The sequence below is a fragment of the Lactuca saligna genome, chromosome 8 (assembly GCF_052625555.1).
Source record: "Lactuca saligna cultivar CGN05327 chromosome 8, ASM5262555v1, whole genome shotgun sequence".
NCBI classification, from domain to species: Eukaryota; Viridiplantae; Streptophyta; class Magnoliopsida; order Asterales; family Asteraceae; genus Lactuca; species Lactuca saligna.
The window spans coordinates 204,759,593-204,767,102 of NC_136424.1; positions in this window are offsets into that span (position 1 = coordinate 204,759,593).

Below are 7,510 nucleotides of genomic sequence, written 5' to 3' on the forward strand. Positions count from 1 at the left end.
TGCGTAATCCTCCGACAACAAGAAAAGGGCTACAGTCCCTCCTCATTATTTACCCTAGTGATATTGAAAAGCCAAACACCCCCACTACCTGGTGCTACTACTACTCTCCCTCATCTCTATTTGAAGTTACTGGTGATGAGAAAAAGGACCTATAAGAGAGTCAACAGAGAAGGGAAACTGCCCATCTGTTTCTCATCTTTCATCGTTCCTATCAAATACAACAATCCAACACCCCCTAGATCGCTCCTATTCTAATGCTCCTTCCCTCCCTCTACGCGATCTACTGTAAAGAAAAAAGGAAAGAAGAACCGATGAAAGGGGATGACAGATCAACCTTAACCACAACTTCTTTCAACAACAACCTCCTCCGGTTGTCGTCACTCCTTTCCTGCCTCTCTCAACGACTCTTCCTCTCTCGATGGGTCTGTCATTAACAAACCACACTTCACCGCCACCTGTTTGCACCTTTCTCCATCTTCGAATCGGGTAAGCGTTGGAGGTGCTTCCTGATTTTAGCTCCTGTTCGTTTCCTCCCTCCCTCCCTCCCTCCCTCTCTTTCTCTCTCTCTCTCTCTCTCTCTCTCTCTCTCTCTCTCTCTCTCTCTCTCTGAACCGCCACCTTTTTGCATCATACTCTGTTATTGGTCAAAATTTTGTGAAATAACAATTTTAAAATGTGATAAATCACTAATAAATCTATTAAGTTAAAGTAGATTGTTAAAAGACGATATATTTATACTTTATGTGAAATATGAATAAAATTACTAAGAAAAATCACAAGATTATACGTAAATTGCTATAAGAACACAAGTGATATTATAAGTCACCAAAATGAAAATGACCAAAGATATTACTCGTGTGTAAAATGAAAGTACATTGTCTTATTTGGTAGAAAAGTCAAATTTATGAAATCGTATATTTAATAGTTAAAATTATTGAAATTTAACTTTTAATATATATATATATATATATATATATATATATATATATATATATATATATATATATAAAAGTTATGTAAAAATGTATTCAAAATTTATTAATATATTTTATATTAATTATAAAAATATAATTCATTTTATTAAGTTATGGATTTTTATTACAATAAATAACATGATCGACTTCAGGACTTAAGAGTCATTATTTGCGAAATATTATATTATATTAATCATGTGAATTTTAAATATCATGGAAATTGTTGGTTTCATGTTGATTGAAACCAAGAAAATGTTATAAAACTAGTCGGTATATTGCCCAAATATCGTCATAACGGACAATAGAAATTTAGATATCCATTAAGTCTTGCATATCGCAAATAGTAAAGACTTATGTTGCCTAAATTTCGTCATAACAGACAATAGAAATTTAGAAATCCATTAAGTCTTGCATATCTCAAACAGTAAAGACTTCAATCAAATATTATTCCTAAACAAAAAAATCACAAATATTCAACAATATTATAACGGGAAGTTTTGGACTAGGATGCCTAGACACATTTTTAGGATCCAATACTGAAGGGTCTCCCTGTAAGTGTCACGTTGTTGCTAAAGCCATATGAGTTAGGTTCATTTGTTAAGCTATTTCGGCTATGTTGTTGGGTATACTAAGACTGTGTGTCTTGGTGGAAAACCCTATATTTTCATAACCATTAATCCATAGAGAGTGACTAACGACAAGTATAAGTGTCATACTATTGATCTTATACGGTTAGACCATCCACTTAGAATTGCTAGGTACAATGATGTCTGACATGACGCATTTTGGCGATGACGTTAGTACCATTGAACATTACCACATGTTATAACGGGGTGAATGACTTAAGCAGGCACTAGTATGGAGTCGCTGCAAAAAGTGTGGTGTAATAAGTTCGGTTATGAGTTCATCATAAAATCCAAGTTTTGTTTTGTTACCGTATAGAGTTGACATTTGGCTTATACAGTGTTTTTGGGCACTTATTCTAGTTAAAGGAGACTATCTTACTAGTTGTATAAACTCAAAACCTATGATACAATCTTACTAGTTGTATAAACTCAAAACCTATGAGTTTTACATCTAAGCCATACCAATTCATGTACCTGAATTCATGAGTAAAATTGGTTATTTTATGTTCTCAAAAAAGGTAATATAACTTATTTTTATATAACTTGGTATTCAAAATCTTCAAATAAAAATTTATGTTTTTGATATAAGTTTGACTTACTTATATGTATTTTGCCAAATTTTTTACTTTTGATGTGAACGCATGATGTTTCTAAATGAGACCAAATACATTTTTATAAGTCACCTATTTTATACTTTTGATAGAAAAGTAAGTATTTATAAAAGCTGGTCAACCAACTGAATTTTATAAATTCTTTTGGATATAAAAATACTTTATGTCAAAACCTGTAGAACTCACCGATAATTTTGTTGACGTATCTTAGTACATGTATTCTCAGGTTATATAGTAGGCGAGAAGTGTTCGCTTAGAAGACTCTCTGTTATTTTTATTATAAATGCACCATAAATAAAACCACTAATAAATAAGTCAATACCACTTGTTATTAAATTAAACAAAAAAAACTGCTAAAGAATAAATAATTATGGTTAGATGAATATGGTATCATCACTGTGTCTACCATCCCAAAAGTCAGTGCTTTATAAACATGCATGTCTAATACATGTCTTGAACCCGTATTAGGTCAAAATGGGGATTTATGACCTAATCTCCATGCATGACATCAAAACTCAACTATAGGATAGATCCAAGACTTTAGTAGGTCACCTAGACCTAGAAATTCATAAGGTTGCAAACTTTATGAGATCTAACCATCCCAACCTTCAAGAATAACAAGATAAAGGGACAAAACTCAAGATCTAGCAACACGGAAGAACAAAACTTGGATCTTGGACACTTACAAAGTTCCAGAAGAGTGTCACACTAAAAGATGAGGGCTTGTTTTCTTGATCCTTGCTTCTTTCTTCCAACTACTTCCTTTTTTTGCTCCAAAAGCACCACACTAGCTCAAAATGAGATGGAAAGATGATTAGAGTTTTTAAGGGTCGATTTGGGGGAATTGGAGGCTGATAAAAGGCCAGCTCTTGGGACTTGAGGAGATTATATAGGGTGCAAAACCTTAAAATCAGGGTTTTCTCAACCAGCCGCCAACACGCCATATTGATCATAATTCTAATCATATTAGGAATCGGTGAATAATGAATAAATATCCATTGCACTTAATTGTTAGCTAGTATTTTTGAGATGAAATACAGTCTGAACTAAAGTACCCACAGTGATTTGTTTTAATTCAGTTTATCTAGTTAGTTTATCTATTGATTTAATCAAGATTTGAGTATCAAAAACCATTTTTTTCAACTGTTTTCGTGTGTTTAGCTCAACCTATAATCAAAAAGTCTAATATTAAGCCACTACCTTTCCCCTTGAGTTGGACACTCTTACTTATCAAAATTATATTATACACGATCTGGTTCACTACCTAGTGTGTATTAATCTGGTTGTGATAAAATGTGTTTTATAAATTTAAAACCTAAGCAATATATATATATATATATATATATATATATATATATATATATATATATATATAGAAGTAGGTTCATGCGAAAATATAAATATCTTGCGAAAACGCGAAAACAGATTTTATCTTGTGAAAATCAAGCACATGTACTATAAAAAAATAAATTTATTAGCAATAAATTAAATATAGTAAGTTTACATTGGACGGTGTTATGGTAATATAGATTTAAAGACGGTTTTGATAATTATATTTTTTTACGTCCTTAATCATTTTTAAATTCATGTTTTCTTAATAAAAATGTTAAAAATCATACTTTGCTAATATGAAACAATTTATCATCTATCATCGATTATCATCATATATTTCAAAGTTTGGATGAATTATTTTCCAAAATATAATGTTGAGGTGACACAATATCATTGGTTTTTCTTGTTTTCGCGTTTTCGCAAATTATTTGCATTTTCGCATGAACTCTCCCCTATATATATATATATATATATATATATATATATATATATATATATATATATATATATATATATATATATATATATATATATATATATATATATATATATATATTGGTTCAGGTTCATTTGAGACCATTCTAATTTTGTGAGACCATGACACCAAATCTAAAAATAATTTTAAAATGCAAAATAAATGGTAAAATCCAAAAATTCTTTTTTTTTTAAATATTATTTTCGGAACTTGAATTAACTAAAAAAATAAAAATAAAAAATCCCATTTTATTTTAAAAATACGTGAAATATTCTAATAGAATATTACACTGATATATTCTAAATAATAATTTTAAAATGCAAAATAAATGGAAAAATCTAAAAATTCTTTTTTTAAATATTATTTTCGGAACTTGAATTAACTAAAAAAAGTTTGAAAAATTAAAAAAAAAAATCCCGTTTTTTTTTTTTTTTTTGAAAAATACGTGAAATATTCTAATAGAATGTTACAATATATACATAATCTAAAACATAATTTTAAAATGCAAAATAAATGGAAAAATCCAAAAATATTTTTTTAAAATATTATTTTCGGAATTTGAATTAACTATAAAAAAGTAAAAAAAAATAATAAAAAAAACAAAAAAATGTGTCTCACGGTCTCACAAAATTAGACCGTCTCGCATGTACCTAACCCTATATATATATATATATATATATATATATATATATATATATATATATATATATATATATATATATATATATATATATATATATATATATATATATAACACATCACTCAACCCTAATCATTTGAATACCAACAAATACTACACCACATAACCCAACAATTTTACTTTATGCAACCCTTTAGCCCAACCTTAATCCAACAAAATTCACCGCCTCGAATATGTTCCGGGAAAACAGTCTTCAGCGGAGCAGGAAGTCGAATTTGTTCGGAAAACACAACCCGAACCTGATGTTAAACCGTTCAACCTCAAACGATGAGGAAAGGGAAACCGAAAAGCATCGATTATTAGAAAAGAAAAGGCAGCCCCATGACAATTGACACCGGAAGAGGAGAAAGCATTAGCGAAATCAGGGTTGACATTTCCGGAGGATCACATAATTGAAAATGTTCAACAAAATTATTTTTGACGACGCATTACAGAGCGGTACTAGTGACATATACCGTATAAAAGACCAAGACAATAGTAATTTTCGCGAAATATACAGAACGGTCATAAAAATTAAACGCTAACGTGGCAAAAAAAAATATTGAATGGTGGGAGGGTACAACTCATCAGCTTAAATTTAGCAATCCTGAAATAGCTTCATGACTTCATGCATGATTAAACAAAGAATATCTTATTACTTTTTCTCGAATAATTAATTCTCCAAGTTTGGGCCACCGTTGCTTCCAAAAAATCCAGATTTTCTCGATTCTTACGAAACCAGGATTTTTATAAATGCCGTAAATCGGAAGAAATCAATATGTTCATATCAAGATAAGAATCATATATATAATAAATAGTCAAAAATGTACCTTGCATTTTATTATAATATTAGAAGAGCAGCTTCCTCAGTGAACCACATGGCACGGTGGGGATATATTGTTAAAAACAATGACGTCCATACTTACCACATGCTTTTTCTCTTTTATTAATATACAAAAGCAATATAACTTATCAAGGTAATTAATTTTTTGGTATGTTCATATCTGGATAATAATTTTTTTTTTATGTACATATATAGGTAACAAACTTTTTGGAAGTGTTCACATATGACCATTATGACCTGCTATAGCAGGTTAAATCCTTGATGTGAACTCTTTTAATAAGTTTGTTACCTAGATGTGTATAAAAAAAATAATTACCCAAATATGAACAAAATAAAAATTAAAAATTAAATTACATGAATGGTCCCTGTGGTTTGGGGGAATTTATGGTTTTTGTCCCTAATTTATTTTTTTAACTTAAATAGTCCCTACTATTTATTTTTGTTGCGCATTTGGTCCCCGTCTTACCTAAAAATACTATTGTGCCCTTATTAATTTATTTTTTTAATAAATTTTCTTATCTATGTGTTTATTTTATACATATTTAAAAAAATTAATAGACCACACATATTTGTATCTCATCGGATGATCTCTACTGTTTATTTTGAATTAATTTTTTTTTTTAACTTGGATGATCCTTACTGTTTATTTTTGTTACGTGTTTGGTGTTTGTCTTATCTAAAAATACTATTTTTCCCTTATTAATTTTAAATTAATTTTCTTATTTATGTATTTATTTTTTATAAAAAAATTAATATACCCCAAATATATGTATCTTATCACCGTAAACCTGAAACCACATTTGAGAAATTTAATTTGAGTCTTACCATTCACCATCTCATCTCTGATCCTCCCCATCTTCTATTTCTTTTCCATCTTTAGTAACATCAACGTCTTCACCGTCCTTTTTTTTTGGTACTTCAACTCTGGAGAACCAACACCATAACCTACTGTCTCTTCATATTTAGTGGGTTGTAGTGTTGTTTCGACGGAGTTGAAGGACCGAAAAAAGAAGTGATGATGAAGACGTCGATATCACTAAAGATGAAAAATAAATAGAAGTTGAGAATGATGAAAGATGGGATGGTGAGGAGATACAGATATGTGAGGTCTACTAATTTTTCTTAAACATATAAAGCATAAGTACACAAATAAGAAAATTAATTAAAAAAATTAATAAGGGCACAATAGTCTTTTAGGTAAGACAGGGACCAAGTTCGTAACAAAATTTAATAGTAGGGACCATCCGAGTTAAAAAATTAAATTAATTAAAAAATAGATAGTATAGATCATCCGATGAGATACAAATATGTGTGGTATATTAATATTTATAAATATGTAAAAAATAAACATAGATAAGAAAATTAATTAAAAAAATAAATTAATAAGGACACAATAGTATTTTTAGGTAATATGGAGACCAAACGCGCAACAAAAATAAACAATATGAACCATTTAAGTTTAAAAAAATAACTTAGAGATCAAAACCACAAATTCCCCCAAACTACAGGGACCATTCATGTAATTTAATTTTTACTTTTCGTTTTGTTCATATTTGGGTAACTATTTTTTTGTACACATCTAGGTAACAAACTTGTTGAAAGCGTTCACATTTAGGATTTAACCTGCTATAGCAGATCATAATGGTCATATGTGAACACTTCCAAAAAGTTTGTTACCTACATATGTACAAAAAAAAGATAGTTACCCAGATGTGAACATACCGAAAAGTTAATTACCTTGATAAGTCATATTCCCGTATACAAATAACAACTTTAAAAACAAAAATAATATATATATATATATATATATATATATATATATATATATATATATATATATATATATATATATATATATATATATGAGTGTTCAATGAAGAACATTTTTTATCGCAAGAAATTTTGAGAAGAAATTTGGACCATACAATTTTTTTAATTAAAATTATAAAATAATATTCATATAAATCAA